Source organism: Lepisma saccharinum, chromosome 6 (assembly GCF_977018435.1).
Source record: "Lepisma saccharinum chromosome 6, izLepSacc3.1, whole genome shotgun sequence".
NCBI lineage: Eukaryota > Metazoa > Arthropoda > Insecta > Zygentoma > Lepismatidae > Lepisma > Lepisma saccharinum.
Window position 1 is genome coordinate 43,492,822 of NC_139234.1, and position 25,017 is coordinate 43,517,838.

At 39.3% G+C, this 25,017-nt stretch overlaps 2 protein-coding genes across 2 annotated transcripts in view; one reads left to right on the forward strand and one right to left on the reverse strand.

Moving 5' to 3' along the window:
* LOC145988719 (metabotropic glutamate receptor 5-like) overlaps positions 1–25,017 on the forward strand; it is a 229,603-nt gene that overhangs the window by 80,841 nt on the left and 123,745 nt on the right. The gene's annotated exons all lie outside the window — the stretch shown is intronic.
* The window catches only part of LOC145988718 (uncharacterized), a 363,608-nt gene continuing 341,206 nt past the window's right edge, over positions 2,616–25,017 (reverse strand). Inside the window, exon 24 of the transcript XR_014441777.1 lies at positions 2,616–2,627. The gene's annotated coding sequence lies outside the window, so the exon portion shown is untranslated. The remainder of the gene's footprint in view (positions 2,628–25,017) is intronic.

Here is a 25,017-nt window from a genome sequence, read left to right on the forward strand (position 1 = left end):
AGGATTATACTGGCCGTACATCCAGACGCCAGAGCCTCGTTAGTCTGCAAATTGCAGTCCAGGGTGAAGTTGACAATTGGATGTACTACGTGGAAGGGTCACCTCTCCTGTGGTAGGGATCGAACCTACGACAGCCCTGTGACTTTATTACAAATAAGACGTGATAACCAATTACTCTACGCCCCTCAAGTGTTAATCTGCCAGGGTTCTTCTTTCTGAGTCAGTGCGGTTTTGCCTACAACCCGTGGTTGGGCCTTGGAAAAATTAGGTCGTACGCAAGTACAAGTGAAGCCAATGCATAGTTTGACCACCGGCCAAGTTGCAGCTGTTCACGATCCATAAAACTTAACAAGAGGGGAAGAATGTTACGGTAATTTTAGGACATTCGTAAGCAGGCGGTTAACTCAGCTAACCACACAATTTGTTGTCATACTTCCCAGCTCTGTCACAGACACGTTGTTATCCAAGGTCGCTACACTTTACTGATCCATACCGAGTTATTCTTAGCCCTGACAACGGTTTACGAAATTGCAAAAGGTTTGCTTGCCAGACTAGCTATTAAGATAATGAGCGCTGCAAACTTAAATGTCAGATTCGCAAAAATTATGGCGCTACATGCAGATATGGAATTTTCATGGGTGTTTCCAGTCCAAAATTAGTACACATCCGGCGCATTTGCTCGAAACATGAATTTGACATGTTAGAACGATTTTCAATATTAATTCTAGAATACATGACAGCATTTAGTTGTTTAGCAGGCATGTTGCTTGAATGTTGGGCCTGGAAGGGCAAAAGTAAATGCTTAGTGATTAAGAAATATTATATTGATTAATTTGGTTTATTTTACTTCGTTTTTTTATGTAAATGTTAGCTAATCGCGTACATGAGGATGACTGATGATATAATTAAAGGAAAACTCACGAAGAACGCCATACCCAGGCTGGTATTCGAACCCTGGATCCCTGGTGTCGTAGTGCGCTGTGCTAATCGCGAAACACCATATTCATAGTCATGTTGTTGAATGTTGTTTGAATTTGAGGTTTGGTAGGGCACAAGTAAATGGCTACTGAATGGCACACTAAAGAAAGATTCGTCACCTGTGTAGATGTTATACACGGGCTTTTGAAGCACCACGATTGTATTTTGTGAGTATTTGTTTGCACCAATCGACACGAGCCTTTTTTTGAGCGATTGTCAAATTATCCGGGATCCAACGCGAACAAATCTTATACACGGCTAAATGTTCATGCAATATCTTATGTATGCTAGTCATACTAATGGCCAGGGATGCCTCAATCTCATGTCACATGACGATTTTGCATTATCAGTTCCCGCACAGCATCAATGTTGTCTGGCACAACAACCGATTTTGGACGGCCTTCTTTAGATTCGACCGTGAGCGAACGACGGCCACGATTGAATTCACTAAACCAGTGATATACAGTGCTTTTACATGGTGCTTCATCACCAAAAGTCGAAGTGAGTTGATCAATGCACTGTTGTTGAGATAATCCACGTCGAAAGTCGTAGAAAATCATAACTCGAAAATGTTCTCGAGTTAATTCCATTGTTGGCCTCCGTTGAAATTTTCAAGTCCCTGTAACAAACAAAAATAGCATCCGTAAGCACAACATTCTGGGTACATATACCATAGAAATGTCCAACTTTACGATGGATATATTAGATGTTACCTAGCAACATTAGTGTTGCAAGTTCCGGATACATAAATAGCAACCTATGTATTACTTCATGACATTATTATGTTACATCACTTTTCTACCGTTTTTCTATCACTCCCGATCTTGGATCTCTTGGAGTATTGGCAGGAGGGGCAGGGAGTACCTTGCTCCCCTAAAATCTTCGCCTGTGAGTCACACTATTCTCTGTTTCGTTAAAGTACTGAGCACACCTATTAATCCAAGTTTTCATCTTTGAAATATACTGGGGAAAATATGTTCTACATAACATCATATTCCCACGATCTAAATTTGTGGCGCAGATGAAGTTCAGACTTCTAGTTTATCATGTTTCGCGACAAAATTTAGATTCCACACCCGAAGCAGCCGTGTGTTTTCCAAAGGCTCTGATTTACGAGGCAGATTAATGTCTGTTTATTGACCCATCCATATGCAGCACTCCGTAAGTTTGCTTATCCCGCGTACAGCGCGTGTAGATGAATGTGTCCGTGTATAAGGTTTACACGTGTAAATTACGACCTGCATTGTTACGGCTTCTGAAGCCTGCTTTACGCGAAACGCTGTTTCAGGTATTTGGTTTCCGACTTATTTGGAGCCGCTTGTGATCTCTATTTTCATGCAAGGGTAATTACAAGGGGTGGACGATATCGGAAATTTGATATCGCGATATATCGTCAAGAAAATATCGTCACACACGATACGATATGATATTTTTTCCAATGTCGTGATATCGGCAATATATCGTCTCCACGATATATATCGCCAAAATATCGTGACCATATATCGCCGACACGATATATATTGCTAGAATATCGTGACGATATATCACCGACACGATATATATCGTCAAAATATCGTGACGATATAGCGCCGACCCAGTATAGACTATATCGCTACCACAATATATGGTCTAGACCAGTGGTTCCAAAGCTTTTCGTTTCACGGCGCCCTTAGTGTTTCAAGATTTTCCGCGGCTCCCAAGCCAGAATGTGGGCCTATCTAACACTTGCAACGTTCAGTTAGTATGATTAGGTTCCTTGCCTTAAATTTAAAAATAAACATATCTTTCAAATTCAGAAACATTTTTTGTTTAAAAAGTTCAAAAACCCTGTGTAGACTAACAAGGAAGTGTCATTTCAGTGAAAATATTGAAATATTTCGCGGCGCACGCTTTGGGAAGCACTGGTCTAGACGATATATGGCCCAGCACTAGTAATGAATCGAATGAGTAGCTTCGCCGAGTGGTTATCACATTGCGCTGCGACGCTAGGGGTCCCGGGTTCGAATCCCGCTCGGGCTTGGTTGTTTGTAAATGTCCATTCATCAATTTCATCATTTCATTCCTCATCTCCATCTTCGCAAATTATCCAAGAGGCACAAAACGCGAAGTAAAATAAACTAAATCAATAAATGAATGAGTAACTTCATCTACTGTTTTTTTCAGACTAGTGCTCTCCAAATTTTTAAAATTTATATTATTGTGCAGACCTTTACATTCTTACAGAATAATAAAATATTAATCAACAAAATATAACAGCCGGTTATGGTTCTTGGTTTTGATTGATTGATTGATTGATTTAGTTTAGTTTACTTCGCGTCTTATGCCTCTTGGCTAATTTGCGATGATGGGGATGAGTGATGAAATGATGAAATTGATGAATGGACATTCACAAACAACCATGCCCAAGCGGGATTCGAACCCGGGACCCCTGGCGTAGCAGCGCGATGTGCTAACCACTTTATATATATATATATATATATATATATATATATATATATATATATATATATATATAAAAGGAAAGCCCCTGAGCGGAAGCTTCCCCCATCACACTTCATTTACACATATCATTTAACTCAATCTCAATTTCAGGACTATTCAGCGCAGACAATCACAAACATCCACGTCCAAGCCGGGATTCGAACCCGGAACCCCTGGCGTCGTAGCGCGATGTGCTAACCACTCCACCACAGAGGCCGACTCGATGTGCTAACCACTCAGCGACAGAGTCCGGCTTCTTGGTTTTGATCCTGAGCTTATAAGTGGCATGCCCTAACCAAATGCTCTCGCTTTCGCTCAAAGAATTGTGAAATCGGCATGAGATTTGAACTTGCGATCTTCAGACAACTGGGCCAGGTCTTCACGACTTCTCCACATTCTTGGTCTTACTGAACCACCGCTGCCCCTATGCACGGGCAAGGTGATGAAGTGTGTGTGTTGACAGATTGGTCGTTTCCGGGGACTGCGTAAGATAGAATACACATCGTTACTTAGGAGAACCAAACCGTCTTTATGGGGAACTTTCCTTAGGTTCTTAGAAAATAATCATTATAATTCCAGCGAAACATCATAAAACAGTGTCCTGGCATAATTTTGAGTTAATTCTTCAAAGTTCCTCAAATAGTGGATAATTTTCAAAAAGAAAAAAAGTGTGTAAATTTGTTTCTATCAAGTACTCCAGGTGGCAGCACAGATGCAATAATATGTGTCATCTGCCAGAAGTGTGAAAGCCCAACTCTTTATGAAATCCCAAAGTGTGTATTGATGTACTGGGACCCATACATAGCCAGAAAACTATATTTGCCCACTAATCCACTCACTAATAGATAAAATACTCATTTTACTAGCATTAACTCACCATTATCGCTAACAACATGTAATATGTAAACCTAGCTTGTTCTGGATACCAGAACAACCAGGATTTTTATAATATATACCGAAATCTGTGTAATCGTAAATATAAAGAAGTATGAAATCCCCCAATTTATTTGTGTGTGTATGTATGTAGAACCACTTGCGTCGATATGAATGACAGTTAAATTATATCATCATTGCTGCAGTTGGTTGGACAAGCAATCAACGCTGCAAACTATGCACGTCTTGTAGTTTGTCGCATGGTCACTAAAACTTCCGGGAAGACCGGAAGAAAAATTATATTTAAGCCAAAGGGAGGAGGAAGTTTGCGAAAACAGTGAGTGGCAATGTCCGACGAAACTCTTCCGAGTCTGGACGGAATCTCCAATGGCATGAATAAACCTTGATGTTAACAGCAAGAACTTGTCCGTTTCAATCCATTGCAGCAATTAGAATGCTGCCGAATTAGCGCTGGATTCCGTCCAGGAACACGGTTAGAGTAGAATCAACACTGAAACAATTGCGATGCATTTGCATGAGATGATTCCAGAATCTCCAACTGTGACGGGATTGGCTGAATGCTTTACGACAGTGGAAAATAGGCTCTGCGCTACGGTGTGGGAGCGTTGTCGCCTTTAATAATGCATTCTGGGGAGCCGTACTGTAATTTGGCTCCCGCCATCTGTGACATAGAAACCATGTTCCCACTTTTGGGGGAAATATGCCAAATTATGTGACTGTCAAGACTCTTTTTGTGTTTCGTGTCATGTTGCTCTTCTGCCACTTTTGGCTAATCGGGACAATGAGGATAGGCCATGGTTAGATTAAATTGGCGAAGGGACACACTAAAAAAAATACCAACCGCAGACCAGGATTGGAACCCGGAAACTTTGGTGGTGAAATGGAAAGTCGAAAAATGGTTTTTGAATGCAGATACACATTTTATAAAACTGTATTTATATTTTCAAAACACACATTTTCGTTTCTGTCTTCAAAACCTGGAACTAATTCTAACTGGCTTCCTGTTATATCTGGTGTGCCGCAAGGAAGCGTTCTTGGCCCTCTGTTATTTGTATTATATCTGGATGATCTCACAGACCTCTTTAATTCCCCCATCTCAAGCACAATTCTAATGTTCGCTCATGATTGCAAGATTATGAGAGAAATAAAACAGCCATCAGACATGCAACTTCTCCAAAATGACATAAAAAGATTCTCTGAATGGTGTAAGCGATGGAAACTGACCACAAACCCTTCGAAATGTTCTTACATAACAATTTCATTGAAGCAAAACATTCTTGAAGGTAATTATACACTCACCGACATCACTCTAACAAAAGAAGCACAACATCGAGATCTAGGTATCCTCATAGATTCTAAACTAACTTTTGATAATCACATATCAACCATCACAAAAAAGGCAATGCGTATGCTAGGCTTACTTTACAGATTCACCGAAATCCATAACCCGAAAGCACTTTCCATTTACTTCAAAACTTTTGTGTCCCCCATTCTAGAATACTGTTCACCCATCTGGAACATGGCTGCCCCTTCTCATACCTCCAAGATCGACAATGTTCTCAGTTTTTTCCTCTCCATCGTTCGATATAGAGTGCCGGCCCTGAGACACCTACCTAAGAGAGATCTGCTTATAAACTTAAACATAAATACTCCAGAATCACGCAGATACGTTGCAGATATGAAATTACTACATAAGATAATTAATGGAAACCTAAGATGCAGCATCCCACTCCACGAACTCTCCCTCAGAGTGCCTAGACACAAAACACGGAGCAAGGAAACTTTCCACACTGCAACTCCAAGACTCTTACTCATTCAACGTTCACTATTTCATAGGCTACCAAATCAGTTCAATGTCATCTCAAACCAAACCGATATATTCAGTTCATATCCATCTTTTATCACAAACATAGAAAAAATTGTATATAAGTAATGCTTTTGTGAAACACATCTGTTTATCTTGGAACTGTCTCGACTTGTTTATGTTTATATTTATATTTGTTTATTTTATTTTATTTTATCTTGTTTCGTGTGTTCATTTTAACACTAGTGTACTGTTTTACTGTTGTTTCTTTCCGGTTTAAAATGGCTTCTGCTGTACTGGAAATTTCAATAAATAAATAAATAAATAGAAATTTCTGTTGCGGTTTCAAAACTGTTCTCATGTGAAAAAATTTATTGCAGTTTTCAAACTTGTATTTTAGTTTCTGACATTTGCGACATCAATTATCACTCACTTACCTTCATTCCACGGTACTTTTCGAAATCGGTGAGGGTGCGCTTTGCAAATGAGGCCCTAATTCCTCCCAAGCTCATCCTAAATCCGCCGGACCTTAATACAACAAACTAGGCTCCTCAGAAAAAAATTACAACTCCACGGGATGCTCGAGTAAGGAAGATTGTCAGGTGCATACAAAATTAGTCCTTCGAATCGGCATGTATTCAAGGTTCGCCACCTGAGTTTGAGGGACGATGAACCTCTGCTTCTCATTCCGAACCAGGACGTTTATCATGGCCTCCTTATTGTGCAGAGTAATCGAAAATTCACAGCGAGCCTTGTTTAAGTAATTAAGCCCAAATTTAAAAGGAGCACATCACATCTCAAAGGCGAATCCCGACCAGATGCATGGCTGAACGACGAACCTTGTGAATTAGTATTTGCAATGCGTAGGGGTTAGTTGAGAGTAAATTAGCCACGTGCGCGTTCCTCCATCAAATCACTATTTGTTCGAACAAGGAACGGATTCTGCTTTCGAAACTCACCGGAGATGGTTCCTTGTGGCCCCTTTGGGTCGCGACCCTAGAACTTTGGATATCGGATTCATCCCACGGGAAAATCTCTTGTCACCGAACCTCTTCGGGAATCCTTGACAAATCGTGGTCGACTATGGCTCTCGGGAGACAATGTCCAAGAGAAGTTCTTGCGTTACTGCCTGGACGGAAGAGTGTAACTTTAAGGCATGGTGGTTGAAAATTTAAGAAGATTGTAGTCTCAAAATATGTAAGGTCGGTGTTCTTTTCATCTTTCAATTTATTAGTATAAGAACGTTTCAAGCTAGAGCCAGAATGTCTCATCGACTCACAGCCAAAATATTTGAATCCAGGGTTGTTGAACGTCCAGAAACCCATAAATTCTAGGGTTCTATTGAGTTCCGGAACCTTTTTTTCTCGCACAATTTAAATTCGGTCCAAGTTGCGTATTGTTTCATTGAAAAAAATGTTCCTGGACCGCATTGAAATTCATCTGCAAAAATGGTTCCTGGACCGTATTTAAATTCATCCGCAAAAGAGGTTCCTGGACCGGAAGAAAGGCTCGTGGACCGAATTGAAACACTTTACAGATAGAAAAGTTATTAACGGTCCAGAACACATTTGCGCTTGCTGTTTTTCTCTCCTGGACCGGAATTGAATTTATTTCAAATTCCTGGACCTTTAGCGACCCTGCTTGATCTATGAAATCGTAGAAATCTGAAAGTTTAGTACAAGATTTCCTCTTATGACATAAGCACGCACACAACAAATCCTCCTGAAGTTCAACCTCTAAAGGACGGAAAATGATACGTCTACAGGGCCCAAACTACTAGCCCTCGAAACATGAAAATACTTACAAACAAAAGTCCTCAAGAGATGGCGTTGTGTATATCATTTAGATATTTGCAGCGATCTATATAAACTAAAACATGCCTGACATATTAATGTAAAACATGTAAATGTAATAGAACATGGGTGAAGCCGCATACCGGAAGCTATATTTAACAATATTTAAGTTAAGAAAATTCACCCTGTTTTTCGTTTTTTTGTCTGGTTTTTCTCTATTGTATATATCAATGCTCTTTGTCTTCAGTTTTTTTCAGTTCTGCATTATTTTCCAATTTGTTTCTTGTCACTTTTTCTCTCACTCAATAACTTTCTAGCATTCTTTACTGTTTCTTCTTGCATGTTTCTCTCTCTCTCTCTCTCTCTCTCTTTCTCTCTCCCTCCCTTCCCTTGCCATAATTTTCTTATATTTTTCTCTCTCATTTTCCTTTTCGTATCATTCTCTTCTTTTTTCCTGTCAGTTTCTCTGTATCTTTCTTTTCTCTCTTTTCTTTACATTATCGTTCCTATCTGTTTCCTTTTATCAGTTTCTCTCTTCCTATCTAATCTGTACATTTCACATTTATCTTTCCTGTTCATTTCTTTTGCACACTCTACCTTACTCTTCTTTCTGTTCCACTCGCAATGCTTTGATTTTTTTTTATTACAGTAACTCCGATTTATACACGTTAAAATGGAAATATGTTTCGATCCCAAGTCCACCAAGTATATCTTAAGAAGGGTCAGCCAAGAAGCCAATAGCCTGATAGTAACACGGTAAGCATATCAACAGAAGTATATGTTCCCATTTTCTATGATTGGCCCGTTGTACTCACGGAATGACAAAAGAAGATCCGATGATGTAATATTGCAGCCACACGTTCCAGAAGTGATACTGACACTAGATCACTTCTTATCTTCTCGGCGGCCTTCGGAGAGAAAAAAATATTGCCTTTTTCCTGAACAGATTGAATCAGGGACCAATCTCGCCGCGTCCCCATCGATTGTCTCACTGCACGTCGACCACACAGTGCAACAAAGAATGTGCCACGAGGCCTCAGTCCAAGAAGGAACGTTTCGGAACCTCCCCCCACTTTCCTTGTATCGACTTGCTTCTCGTTGGGCGAGTCAGAAATGGAGAAAGAGAGAGAGAGAGAGAGAAAGAGGGAGGGAGGGAGAGAATGATGTTGGGCAAGTGTGAGGCGATTCTCGAAGCGGAACTAAGTGTGTACTTATCCAAGAGACGCTCTTTTAGCAATATTGCTGCAGAGGCTGCAATATTGGCCGCAACGGTCACCAGATTGAAACCACTTTAGGGACGTTACTTCTTGAAGACCTTCGTACCAGGCGAATTATTTCTTTGATGGTAGATTCTCGAAGTTCAAAGTTATTATAATTTCCATTTGGGGAGAAGGTAGTTGCCTACGTTCAATTATTACCAGTAATACGCACAACCAAGTGCAGACTTCCGTGGCAGAATGGTTAGTACAGCGCGCTAGGGCGCCAGGTGTTCCGGATTTGAATTCCGGCCTGGGCATGGGTATCCCTATATGAAATTCAGCACTGGTCCTCATTTTCGCGATTAGCCAAAAGTGGCATAAAAGCGAAGTAAAATTAACAAAAAAAATCAATCAAAGCAAGTGTCAAGATATTACTCGTGGTTGCTTCTATGTACACCCATTTTTTGCGATTAACCTATGTTCTATTTTTGTTATTCTTATTTTTGTGCTGCGTTGCTTGTAGATATTTTCACCAGGTGGCAGTTCTTAACCGACTGTGAACTTCTATGAATCAGTTATTTCTCCTAGAGTGGGTAAAGTGTGGAGTGGCCGATTGTATAGCATGTAATTACAACTGGACACATGTTGTTTGTGGAACGTTATTTCAGGAGAGTGACGGCGATTAGGGGGCAGCTGCCCACCCACCTTTTGTCCCTTCTGCCCTATCTACCAAGGGAAAGTAAACTGTCCTTGTCCCCCTCCACTCCAGTTCTGGCACCTTGACCACCCAGTTTTGGAACCCAATCGCCGCCACTGTTTCAGTATGATTATTTATGTGAAATAACAATAAATGTACAGTCGTGGACATTTCTGGGTCGTTACAACCCACTGACTACCGCTTAAGGCATGCAGACAACTCACAATTGTTTATCAAAACTCCTCTGTATCCACAAAAAGTAGGTACTCCGTCTTGACTCGGAGCAATAAGATCGTTGTTTTTTAAGGTATTCTGGATGTAATTCCCGGCCAACAGACAGTCAATCCGTATTCATACTAAAGACGATGAGCTCGGGCTGGTTCCAGCAAGACAGTACAACGTGCCATGTTGCAACAACCTTAATGGCTATGCTTCGAGAGTTTTTGGAAAGGATAAAGTTTAGGCCTACCTACAGTTTAAAGTGTGTCCAAGCCACTGTGTGCCAATGGGTATCGACCTCGGGATCCCTTGATTCAAAGGCGATGACGTTACCATTACGTCGTCCGGAAAGCCCAAACAAAATTTCTAAAAGATTGTCTCCGGACCTAAATCATCCCCCCAACACACACAAACTGAACTGGAAAGACATGAGCAATACAGCTACTACAATCTAAAATAGAAAGAATTATCAATGCATGTGCGTCTGTGACACGTCAAACGTTGCGCAACGTATGGATTGAGGTTGAGTACCTACTTGACGTTTGTCGAGCCACCAAAGGAGCTCACATTAAGATCTACTGAGGTGAGTATGCACTTTTCTTTTGCTTATCATAAAATTGTATGATTCCCTCTTCCAAATAAACGTAACCGGACATTTCTATCACCAACGGTTGCCTAGTTATGCAAATTTTTTATTGGTATATTTTCATCCGGACACACTGTACAACTGGTAAAAAATTTCAAAACACGGCCAGAAATACGTGAGACATGTTTCAGATAATATCTGCAGAATGGAGGTTACTTTAAGCACTTGCTGTACTTTGTAGAGTACACTGAATCAAATTTATCAGTACTATTGTTCATTATCTATGATTTGGTATTGTACATTATTGTGAACAATCAAAATTGAGTGATAGAAATAACTTCAAGAAGGAATATTTTATAAGGGGGAAGTTCAGAGTTTGATATTAGATTCCAGACCAGAACTTATATGAACTCACTATCCATCCTTTACTACGTAGCAAGTTAATAGAACCGTCGAGTCGGCAAAGAATCTGTTCTGGGAAGGTATTACGTTTCGACGTCAATATTTCCTCTCTTTTTCCTCTTAACAGCGACATCTCGTAGCATCTATTATTACGATTTCAAGTGGGATCAAATATGTTTTTCCTCTCTATTTTATTTGTTTCCGATGTCCCTCATCTTCCTTTATTTTTGATTTACGTATTCAAGTATTAATACCGTGAATGACTATTCAATCTTTTTATCCATCAGCTTATAAATAAGTCCTAATACAAATCTAATTTTAATTTACTATACAATACTATGATGTACGTAATCAATTTTTTTTTTATATTCTATGGAAAATCTGTTCCCAGCAAACAGACGCTATTCCGTATCTATTTCCTTTCTTTGTCATTTTTCAAGAATTTTTATTTCTATTTTCTATATTTTTTGTCGCTTTCTGCTTCTTACGGCTAATAACGATGTTCATTAGTCACTGGCGTAGGTACATAGGGGTCCGGAAGCTAAGCCCCTCTTGAAGTTTGCCCCCGCTCCCCATCGTTGTAGCTATTTGTCGACATCTTTCAGTTGATTGAATTCTTATTTTACGTCTCTTTTCTGCCACTTTTGCAAACCGTAACGCTGGCGATGAATGGTGATAAGATGATATGAATGAATGGACAGACACAAATACTTATGGACATAACACAAAAAAAATCCCACAGAGCATTATATTGGCTGGAGTCCAGACGCCAGAATCTTTGATATCTTTCAAATCCCCTTCCATGGCATTTCCTCATTTTCTTACCAAAAGAAGAAAATGGCGTGCAAGAATCTCAATTGGGTGATGTAGAACTGGAATGTACAGGTGGGGCACGAAAATATGGGGCCCCGTGATCACCAGGCCGTCGATCGTAAGATATCGGTATCTCGCGGCGATATTTGTCAGTGGTTTGTGAATGGTTGGCTACACGGTGTAGGTGCTAATGTCGCATTTTCCTGCTGATTACAACCTCACCATATCAATAATAGTAATAATAATCTTAGAATACACTCACCCTCAGTGTCACGCGCAACTAAACCTTGCCATTGAGATCCATCACTAGCCAATCAACAGAAATGACTTTACATATTCTTTCTGGTAATCCGGAAACGTACCTGCTTTAGTATTTACTTGCTTTGTGACAAATGAGGGCTTCAAGATGAAATCGTTAAGTCATTTTTGTTCATTTTATAAAGGTTTTTTTTTGTCCAAATAAGGCAATATTTTGACATGTTAGGTCAAAACATTTCTTACTTCTAGAGCTTAGGTATTTTATATTTAATTATATATTAAAATATTGTCTTTTTCCTGTATTTGGCGTAATGGATCGATCTCCATTATAGAAATAATCATTTTCATTTGAAAAACATTTTTGTACATTTTCGGTCATAAGTTATGAGTTTGCTGGTCAAATTATTTACTTGTAACATACCTAATAAAAATAATAATCCGTGGCTCGACAGCCCTGAAAGGGCCTTGGCCTATCTCCCGACTGCCAGTCTCCCTCCCACAATCCTAGCTAGTGGTGTGGAGTTCTTCAACCGGTAATGGGGTGACGTGGAGTCACCACGTCGAACCCTCAGCCTTTATAGGAGATTTCCGAGACCGGATTACGCTACTCCTCTCGTAGCTCCCCAAACTCCTCACGATGGTGGGTTGCCACCGGTCCTATACACAGGCCGAAAACCCAGTGGACTCGAGCCCATGCCTTAGACCGCACGGCCCCGGAGGAGGATTATAGCATACCTAATACAAGGAAAAATATTTTAGTTTTTCTTTCAGTTTTTAGTAATTTTGGGGGAGATTTTAGGTCATAACTGAAATGTTTTTATGACATTTTTTGGTAATTTATTGGTCAACAAAATGTTAGCCCTACTGATCATTATAGCCGAAAAGAGGGACCCTCTTTCACTGTGCATTTTCAAATATGAGGATAAGTCTATTCACAGCTATCTCCCAGGCAGTTTGCTGATGCCTGGCTTAAACCAATCACGGTGAAGGTATCTGCCCTTTCACATCGAAGCGACAAGCCACATGGCGCTACGGCGTGGTAGGTTTTATAGTGGCATGCCACATTCGGTCGTGGCGCTGGGAATTTCCTGCAAGTTAATTTTGTTTCCGTTGAAAGCCAAAAAAGGCAACGACCATGGTGTAGTCTGACACGGCGTCGCTCTGCTGTCCAGGAGTGTTGCTGAGGGAACTGATTTATAACGGTAATAAACGAAAAGAACGGTTATTGCAAAATTTATGGTCTGCTGCTCACTGCCAAATCAATAAAGGCAGAAAGTATATGATGGTGAAAGGGACTAAAAGCTTGAACGACTTGTACTCCAGTTGTAAGATTGTCAAGTGCGTTAGAAGGTCTGGCAAGGAACTTACCCACTTCCATTCGCAGCTAGTTAGCATTCTAGTTAAGAGGATTATTTGTTTCCACAACTTACTCTCTCTTCTGTACTGATGTTACGATTTACGAAAATCATGGAATTATGAAGAATCACAGTGATTCGTATGTCACAATCACTATTTGTAATTGCATTTTAATATATGGAATCAAATGACATTATGTGTTCAAACATAAGCATGATATCACCTTAAAGAGTGATAACTGAAGCATCTGTATTCCACGTGATGAACTCAGTTTCATAAACAGCTGTCTGTGCTATGCCTGCATGCAGGAAAATTACTAAAACTGTATAGTTCCCATCAAGACACCGAATGCAACTGAAACTACTTCTAAACTTGTCCCTGCTACAAGAATGTGAAAAATCGCAATCACAGAAAACACTATTTAATATAACGACTGCTGGCTAATAACAATCACAGTTCAACGCCTGACGGAGAACATCTCTCTTTTTATGTTCAAACATATTCTGTCATTATTTTTGGCACTAATTCGAAGCAGAAATGTAACTAGTTTGTGCATATTATATCAACCATATATACCTATTATGTAACTATATCTTTCGTCATTATAATTTGCGGTGGAGGCACATAGTGGTTCGGATCACACTTTAAACTGTAGGTCCAGTCCCGATTAGCCTTACTGTGCATAAAGTGGACTTAAAACAACAACTCAATCAATCAATCATTATAATTTGGCTCGTCGGTATACAAATATACGTATTTATAGTAGTGTGAATGGACTTAATTTGTACTTTACAAACTATGAAATTAAAATAAATGCACAATTGTTATTATGAAATCTCTTACGTCAATTTTGGTAACAAAATGCCATTTTTCTTTACTTATTGAATTAAATAATCATTAACAAAGCCCGCTATGATCATTTCAATCTGGGCGCTTGGCCAGTTTGCTAGTCATTGAAATGATTTACAATTTCGGCCGCTGTTCATCTAACGGCGCTGATAGCCGACCCGTCTGATCCTACCGATGATGCTTCTAAAGCGGGACAGAGGCTTGTGGTTTAAGGAATTTAGGTCTCATGGATGCCACCAGAAAATTTCGACCGGATAAGCAGGAGCAAATATCGATAACTAAAGGTGGGTAAGTATAGAATCATTATTTGAGTTATTTACATGTATGAACATGTATTCTCACACCCATTTCCTTCGTATTTATTTCTCTTTTCCCTGTGTCTCCGTTTCCTTTACGTTGAGGACTTCCTTATTTATTTCTAGCATTCTTTATCTTCTCTTCTTACCTCTCCCCTACTCTCTCTCGTCCCATTCTTTAAATCTTCCTTATTTTGTGATCCACATTCTGTCTGTTTATTTAACTTGTGTGTTTCTCAGGTAGAGTACCGACACTATATCGGGAACTAGGAAAACCCCTGCCAAATAAAGACTATGCCGAAACTCTTTTTCTCAGTGACGGATCTAGAAAATGGCGGATACAAGACAATGTAATGCTCTCACTCGATACATCCTACATGGTCAAAAAATACGTACGGAACACCTCAGCTATAGGGATGCAGGGTGGCTTCTCACCGGGAATTCTGCATGAATTATTGGCTCCGGGAATTCTGCGTGAATTCTGCTTGAATTTTTCTCCGTAGACGTGAAAATTGCAACTTTTATTAATCCAAATCCTATTGAATTTATACATATTTATAAAAGTCCTGAGGCAAGTTTTTCACAGTTTAGTTTTTATTTTTATCGAGGAAGGAAAGGAAAAGAAAAAAGAGCTACGTGGAAAATAAAACGGAATTCTCTCAATCCGTTTGCTTTGCTAGCGTTCTTTGCAGAAAAATCTATCTGACAGACGGAAGATTATTGCAAGATATCTTCAAGTTGATTAGGTAAATTTGAAACTTTTATGCGATTAACAAGTTTTCGTAGATTACTGTATCCTGTAGCATTTGTGGCTTGTGTTTGTATATGTATTTCTAGTCTGAGTATGTGAGATGGCAAATGTAAACACCGCACCTTAAATTAAATATTTTCAATACCTATATATACCGTTTAATATGATTTAATTATACGTTTTGGATACTTTGGAATCACACAGACTCTTTATATTTACCTTTGGAGCGTTCACCCATTTTTGAAAAAGCCATATTAGCAGTTCATTCAACAGTTTAACAAGACCTGGGGTGCAAATGATAGACATTGTGTTTACTTAATTTTTATGGTGCAGAATATCATTACTATGCATTTACTTTACAGATTTTTTATATAAAAAAAGTATATGACTGATGAAGGTAGCTGTTGTAAGCTTTTGTTAAATGACGTTTTTGTATTTGTAAGGCACACAAATCGTTCTCAACATCCTCGTGTGCTGCAATTAGTTATTTGGTCGATTCACAATTTCAACCTAGACAGGTCTGTCCGCATAATGTCATGGAAGTGGTATACTTTAGCTGACGAGACTTTTTATTAATGTCATATCAACGGGGGAGGACCATGAGCTAAACGGATTATTTATTTAAAAAGTTATATTTTGTTCATATTAATTGGAAAGTCAATCCATTAGTAGTCAATGGGAACTTGTGTTGCTTGGTGTGTGTGTGTGTGTGGGTGTGTGTGTGTATATATATATATATATTCAGAATAAAATCCCATTTAATCCCATTCCATTATTCTTGGAGCAGAAAAATACATTCCAATTTCTCAAAGCTAGCAGTATTTGTTCTCTAAACACACTATTGGTAACAGAGACACATCATTTTAGATGAATATTTGAACAGTAAATAGTAAACGAATAAAACTGGGTAATGGATAATGCATTACATTATTCGATTTTTGTCACTTTTAGAAATTAAGTCCAGAAGTGCCGGACCCAGAATCAGGTAGATAAGGACAGATATAAAGTTTTGGTCCGATTCGAAATAAAAGGGGAACAAAATTATATAAAGCCTTAATGAGTTTTTTTCACTTCGCTAATTTTTGTTTTCCTCTGTGCATGTGCCATGAAGGCAAATTGATGTTGTACACTTCGGGCTTCATCCATTCTCGATGTAGGACATAGTGGGCGTGATGCGAATATCACCCGCTCCGGCTCATCCAGGGCTTCCCAGAGCCGGAACACCGATGGAATTTTTCCTGAGATGACTACACAGAGAATCAAACCCGCGTGATAAGCTAAAGTCCTAACAACTAGATCATCGTGCTCCCTTCCTCCTTAACGTATAGGAAATTAATTGACAGAAGAAAGAATTATGTTGAAGATAGCTCTTACGTTTAAAGCAACACGTAGTAATATCAGAACGTGAGCGGCAAAATCTTTTGCAAGGTTCCTTTTCGGAATGATATGATAACACACGGATCATTGTCAAGCCTCCAGTGGCGAAGTTCATTTCTAAATATTCTAAGTATTTTTGGAATTAATCCAAAGTTAACAGGAATCTTCATTCATGACATAAAACCTTTCATTTTTAACGTTTCACCTCTACTTGGAAATTAATTCACCATTTATTTTTACCATAGTGAGGTTCGTATCACTTTGTAACGATAATATATCTCTTCATGCATACAAAGAATAACAATAACAATAAATATTCACTAACTACTAGCTCAGAGGTGCACATCCTCCGGCTGATCTGCAAAGGTAGGTATTGAGCGCCTCTAGCGGAGCAAACTCGAGCTTTAGCCAACACAGAAAATCGTATTGTGACGGTCAGAGCTCGTAGACTGGAAGGATCGCGCCGGGAAGTGACTAATTATTTTCATCATAATTATCTAGGTGTAGTTCAATATTGATTTATTGAATGGGACATAGTGGATAATAGAAACAATATTATGCATATCCATGGTATACCTTAAATACGTCCTAAAATGTGAAGATAGTGCAGATTGCCAAGTCTTCTTTAAATGTCTAATTACGTAGGCTATGTAGTTAATCAGGTTTTTTTATGAAATTATCTTCATTTACCTGTTTTGTTGGGAAAAAATGGAAATCTTAAAGACAGATTACCAAACGAACTTCACTTTCAAAGCTTTTATTCTTATAAGCATAAGATTTAGGATTTTACATGAGAGTATGAACAGTTTTAATACGGAAATAACGGCATAGTTAAAAAAATTATTAAAGGTTTACAAATTAAATGGAAAGATGTTATCGCATATTGATATCATAAAATATCTACAAAGAAAACGATAGAGTTAAGGGACAAAAACTGAGAAAAGGAAATGCGGATGTGCGTGACATCTACTTTTGTACGGAAAAGATAGTCCACTGAAAATTGGCTCAAGGCCAAGTTTCTGACCCACACTTTGGACCAGTGCTGTCATTTCATTCTACCTCTACCCTGAACACAGTGGCCCGGCTGCAGTGTTGCCAGTGGCAGAAAGCAATTCTCACTGGATCGATCTGTCCGTATTCCACCTAAATTTTATGTACGCCACCAAATGTTCACGTATCTTTTTCTTGTTTCTAAAGAGGGGGAAGGGAAGGTACGTCCTTCACCCACCCACCTAGTAACACCGAGAGTTCTTACAGTGTGTCTGATCGGAGAAAAGAGCAAATTTATTCTCCAGCTGTGCGGATTTATTTTTACCAAGTCGGAAAACATCTCGAAAATTGTATTAGTACCTGCCAGGAGTGATTTATTCGATTATGGTTGGACTCGACGTCAGAACTCGTAAACAGCCGAAGGAGAAATGTGAAAGTTGTATTTTCTCGGGGAAATGTAAAGTTGCGGAACGAGAAATCAATGTGGATGACATTTTAATTATGTACTTTTTTTTACCGAAACTGGTAAGTTAATGCTAGTCTTGCAAAACTTTTTGCACGGCCAGGCGATCTCTCTCAGGATGGATGCAAAAGAACTATGCTACTTTACACAGTCTAATCCGTGGGAGTTCTTTGCAGTGTTCTCTATAACACTTCATAGTAAGAAACTCTGCACACACTTCTACCACCGAGTATTATACCAGTGCATAGTTAGAGAATCCGTCAGTTTACTACACTATGCAGCCTAGCAATTCCCCATTTCTGAGAAAGCCGGTAACGGTTTAGAGGATTTTTAGATATTCTTCATTCACTGTAGGAACGAAGTTAACAAAACCGCATGACTTCTGAAAACTGCTCCTTTCCAGTGTGCTAGCTCTGTTGTTATTTTGCCCATAAACACACTATATTCCCTTTCGATCGACCCGAAACACTCAATTGTTCCACAACCCTACCGCTAAGCTATCCCTTATACAGCGCTCTCTGTTCCACAGGCTGCCCCAGTTCTATAATAAACTACCCACAAACAACGAAATTCTTGCCGCTGAAAGTATTTTCCGATCTTCTCTAAGAATGAATATGTAAATCTTTTGTTTGTTTCCTTGTTTATGTATTATTATGTTTATATTTACCTTTTTTGCTTTTACCTAAAACCATCTTCACTTGTCCTTGTTGATTTCTTAGAGTTTTCAGTGTAAAATGGCCTTACAAGTGCTGTATCTGAAACTTGGAATAAATAAATAAATAATGTCCGGACATCCCCTGAACTGTAGGGAGGATCGCCTATACGTCATCAGTACTCGTCATGAGTCACTAGAATGACTCATGAAGTGACAGTGAGTGCGCTGTAGACGTGTATAGCGCTGCCAGCAGTCAAAATGAGCAGACGACACGAGTTGTTATCGGCGCTCACCGATTCAGCATTCCATCTGTGAGATTTGGGACAGGTTCCAGATACCCAACGCAACAATCAGTGATGTAGCGATGGAATGGAAACTTGAGGGTGTGATAAAACCTCAACCTCGACCCGGGAAGCCGAAGAAATTGACCAATACGGATCGACGGCTCCGACGTGTGGTGAAGTCGAACCGGCCGGTTTCATTGGACACTGTGGTCAGAGACTTTCGAATGACATCGAGAAGTGACGCCAGTTCTCGTTGGAGGTGGTGGCACTGGGATTCCACGGGACAGCTGCTGCACATAAGCCAATGATTACTACCCGGAACGCGGCAGGTCGGTTACAGTGGTGCAAAGAACGTCGCCAGTGGTTCATAAAACAAAGGAAAAACATCCTATCGCGTGACGAATGGCGAATGCCCGGGGACCGGTTCTTACCGGATTGTCCCCACCGTGAAATTCGGCAGTGATGGAATTATGGTAGGCGGAGAGTATACTGGGCGAGCTTAATTAAAAAGTAACCAATAGGAAAGCAACAAGTCACGTGTGTTTGTTTACATTGATTTCGTTCTCACTGTGGACGAAGGATAGTTAGTGGACTTTGGATTTGGATTCACAGAACATGGAAGAATCGACGAACCGGCTTCCGACAACGGTATCATGATACGCAGCCGAACGAGTCGCGAGAGTTTCCACCGGATGATTTCCAAGCAACATCGCCCGAAGAGCAAGCTGTCAGAGCTGTCAGGACGATTTTATCACCGTAGCGAGTCTCCAACAGGATCTTCCTCCTGGTTGTGATGAACCGGGACTACATGAAGGGTAAAATGGATTCCGAGAGCAGCGAATATGACCACTGTCTATCTGACTTTGGTATCGTATTACAAGTATACAAAGAAGCGAACAGATTCATATTTTCAGAAGCTTTCTCTTAGAGCATAAATATTAAGCTTTAACCAACTTTAATTTTAAATCACACAAAATGACACATAAGGATACATATGGTGTGCCAGTAGCGGCTTCTGCCTATTCGCACATTCGCACCCAAATAAATATGTAATGCAAATCATTATTATTATACTTATTTATTGAACTCTATCTCCTTCGAAACATCAAGTGTTCCCACGCCGGTCCACCAAGAGAGATGGTGGAAAAGTCTGCGATCCGTGATATCAACCCGCGTAGACCAGGCCGTGATCGGGGCTGGAACACAATTGTAGTTTCGCTCGCTATGACGCTGTTACAGTAGTCGCGTAGAGGACGCTGATTGGATGTTTTGGCTTGAGCGCCGTGTGAGGGGAGGTTGCATCATTTAGGAAGGCTGTGAACGCAGCGATCTGTGTGCGAGCGAATGTAGTGTTGCAAACCCACTTCATTGGAGATCGTGTGACGCAGTCGATGCAACCCATACATCATCGCAAATTGAGGGATTTTTTTTATGAAAGGGAAATTTCGATGGTATATTGTCCCGAGCATAACGGGGAAGAAAAGGAGCAGGGGGGGGGGGGGCAACTGAAACCAAAACGGGAGTTTTAGGCATGCCTTTGGCTCGTGCATCTTGTCAAAATAAACGACCTCTGTGGTGCAGTAGCCGAATTATCAACCCGCATCAAATAGTCAGCTGTTTTGCATTGTGTGGCTGTTACTGCGTTACAAAATTATTTAACGCTCTCAAAAGGTCGTCCCTGTTTCAGTGCAAAGTGTTTGATTTCATGATGAATAGGGAAACTGTGTACATAGCGAAAGCAGACTTAACGTTATTGAATTTTTGGAGGGAAGTTAGCTACAAAGCCTGTAGCAACTGCAGTAATATATGGATACGGCGAAAGACAAGGAAAATTCTGAAGTACGATTACGAAGCAGGGCAGTGTGAACTTAGTGAGTACTGTTATTTGCTTTAACATTTATTATTCTCTTGATTTCGCTTGATTTGCTTGGTTTGATCAGTCTGTCATTAGAAATAGACAACAGCTAGATAGATTATAACTGGTTTCCTCCATGTGGTAGTTGGATCGGCTTCTTTGGTGTACGCCAACGTTTTTATTCTCCTTGTTCATTAATATCATCAGAGCCTGGGAGAAAGTTTTTACGAAATATTTTGCAAGTCGACAATAGTATTGATATTGTAGATCGGAATTTTTATGTTTTGAGTGATTTTGTCAGGTTATTGAATGCTGAATTACACACTGCACAATAACATCGCTCTTCTCGTGATTGGCTGGATAATTTCCAAAATATTTGAAATGTGTAAAAAAAATCGTGTTAAAAAAAATCATGAAATACGTATAACTCTGTCATAGCGCCATTTTCAGTGAAAGGTGATCAAAACTTGGGTTGTCAATATATTAAGCTTCATTATGTACGCAAAAACGGGTGTGATTATTTCACAGGGTGGTATAACACTTCTGGATGATAGACTGAAGTGCACACCCATAGAGCCAGACCACGAGCCGCCACTGTTGTGTGCATGTACGTACAGTCACCAACAATAAAAATGAGACACCTATATCACTTCTCTGCAAGGTGTTATGTGTGTTGCCTAACACTACGGCGATAAGTGGATTTTAATAGCAAATTTTCAACGGCAACTACTACAACCTTATAGGCAACAAAATGTCAACCGCTCATCCCTGTAGTACACCCTGGACTGCGTTTTGCAGACTAACGAGGCTCTGGCGCCGCTGCCACACAATCTGTTGTCCTGTCCATGTGTGTGTAATTGTTCTTTACCATTTCATATTATCCCCTTACATACGTAGTAGAAAATAGAAGTAAAATAAAACAAATCGGTCAATAAGTTTTCTGAAAGCAGGAAGTCGCATTTTTTTAAGCCGTTCTTTAGTAATTCTATACTAACCTTTTCTAGATTAACCTGAGATTATCTGCTAAACGAATGGATGATTTGGAGAAATAAACCTTATCAAGAGTTCAGATATATACAGTATTTTTCTCTAACTATTTGAAATCAAAACTATTAAATGAGAATTAATATTTAAAGAGATCCAAAAAGGTACCTTGCCCCCTTGAGGTAGTTTGATGGAAAAGAGAAAGAACATTGTTCTCTACTCCCCCTATGATTGTTAAATGAAGAATAACTTTACACAAGCTAACAGCGTTTTTTTTTGCTTTCAATGTAAGCCAAGATGGGTAGTTAGTTAATTCAGAATTTACCTTTATCAAACAGCAGCCCTGGTTATATTACATTCTTTTTAGAGGATTGTGTGGTATTCTTCTTCTCTGGTGTCAGATAACATTCCTCCCAGAGATTTATTACTCTGAATCAAATAGGCCAAAAAATGCAAAGACTACAAGATGGCAGCATAATCTCGTGAGTCTCTTGTGTCAAAGGGAATATATGATAAGTCACGCATTCAGTCCAGCTTTTGTACTGATTTTAATTTTCTATTCTCCGTTCAGAGCAGCCTTTTTCTCGCATCCTCCCTACAAACGGTCCTCTCGTAAGATTGCTAGAGGCTGTATCTCGTTCATTATTTACAGAATTTTACTTCACACGTTTTGAAGAAAATATAAGTTATAGCAGGTCTTGACTTGTTACAGTGGAGAAGGGAAAAACCGGGTAGAAGATCGCGAAAATAATAAATGTACTTTTCGCAAAATCAACGGTAAGGTAAAAAAATGCATTAATAAGGCAACTCCAGAGAACCATAGATCTACGGAGCAGATCAATATTGGGACCCTTCCCGCATATATGTGCTTTTCTTGCCTCTCCGATGGCGTACTGGTAACGTCGTCGCCTTGTAATCAAGGAGTCCCGGGTTCGATACTCGGCGGAGACACATGGCACAGTGGTTCGGATCGGATCCCACTTTAAACTGTAGGTCCAGCTCCGATTAGTCTTTGTGTGCATGAAACTGACTAAAATTACAAATCAAACAAACAGAATGTGTGCTTTTCCACCTTGTACACAGTGGCATGTATTGCTATCAAGTGTGCATATGTAAAATAGAGATACATAATTAAAATTACATTGCCTAAAAATCTGTTTTCAACACGAATAACGGCTAATTTGGAATCTGTATATCTGTTATCTGGATTTCATTGTGTATCTCGTAAACTAATTGATAAGCAAGGTTGCTGTTAAAATAACTCCTACCTTAATATCACAGTATTTAAATTTACAACTTACATAAATTTTCAAGGCTAGACCTTGTTCCGCAAGCAATCTTTCCTTGCTACCAAAATATATTTGTACTATCTATGAAAACCATCACTTCTGTAACACTTCCACCATTCTTCCATTGCCCAATGCTTTCTCCTCGTTGATACTACACCCGACCTTATAGGATACAAAGATTCTTCTTCTTCTTACTGACCCTATCAACTATGAGTTGACTTTGGTCATCTTGTCTGAATTATTTGTCAAAATAAATTTAGTTCACTATGCACTTGTTACCCACAGCAAAGAAAGAAAAAAATTACTGTTTGCTAAATCGTTAAGTTATATCGTCTTGCATACCATAAAGGAGCCGTATAATGGGAAGATTTTGATACGTGAGGAGGGTATTTAGGGATGCAGGGAATGGAACACCATGACGGCGTAAACCATTATATAGTTTGTCTCGTTCTCTATCAAATTCTGGACATTGTAGAAAGAGATGTATGGCATCTTGAATAATTTCCCCACATGTACAGGCTTGTTTACATATTATGTGTTAACGTGCTAGGTGATCATTAGTGCGAACATGGCCCGTACGTAGAGGTATAATAAAAATTATAACCGATCTTGGAAAATTATATGAATAGAATGTTCTGCAAGCCATTTGTATGTTTTACACGTGTATTGAAATTGTACTATACACCAACTGGGTCCATTTATTTTGAAGTTTGGAGTAGGTCCGTATATAGGCAAGTGCGATAGATTCCGATGATCGGGCAACTTTGGCATATATGTCCACGTGTTCATTTCCCGTATTTACATGGTGAGCCTTTACGTAACTAAACTGAACGTTTATGTTTCTTCCATAAGCATACTGGATTTGTTGAATTAAGAATGATAAGTAACGGATGTTTACAAATCTGAGGATATGTAGAACTCAGCGCCATTAATACGCTTAAAGCATCTGTAATAATGAGAATTTTTGTGTAATTATTATGGATAGCGTATGTGGGAGCTATATATATTGCATAACGTTCTGCAGTGAAAATAGAAGTATGAGGTGGTAAACGGAATTGTTTGTTTATATTCTGATCTGGAATTCAAGCGTATTTGTCCACGGTATAGTTCACTGTTGATTAACCATGACAACAGAAGTGACTGTGCGAATCTTATAGATTTACTAATTTTATTAAGTGTTATGATTGCCTGATAATAATAACTTATTGTATTTCACTTAAGTTTAACATTTATTATTCTTCTGAAAAGAAAAATACGATTTCTAAAATCAAAATCTGTGATTTGCGATATGATCTGCATGGTCGAGATTGCACTTCAAACAGAAACGCGTCCGCTAATACGACAAGAAACTTCGATGACGGGCAATGGAAATGGCTAATTTCAAGACATCAGACGAGAAGACGAGTGTTTAGAAATTGTTACAAGAACGAGCAAAGACCAGAGAGTGCTAAGTCTTGTCTCGATATCATACATAATTCGTTCCTTCTCTTCAACCCATGCAAACTACATTCTTGAAGATTAAAGAGCCTCTGGTGTTTAGATACACAGCCAATATACGCCTACGTCTATGTCCTGTCCATGTGTGCTTGTAAATTGCTTCTTCCTTGGTGTCATCTAATTACCACATATTGTCAAGAGTAAACACAGAGTAGCAAAAACACACAAAACTCGAAATACATTAAATTAATATTGATGCATTTTTCGTGCATTCATAGGCAGTTAAACGTGTAATTTTGGTTTCTTT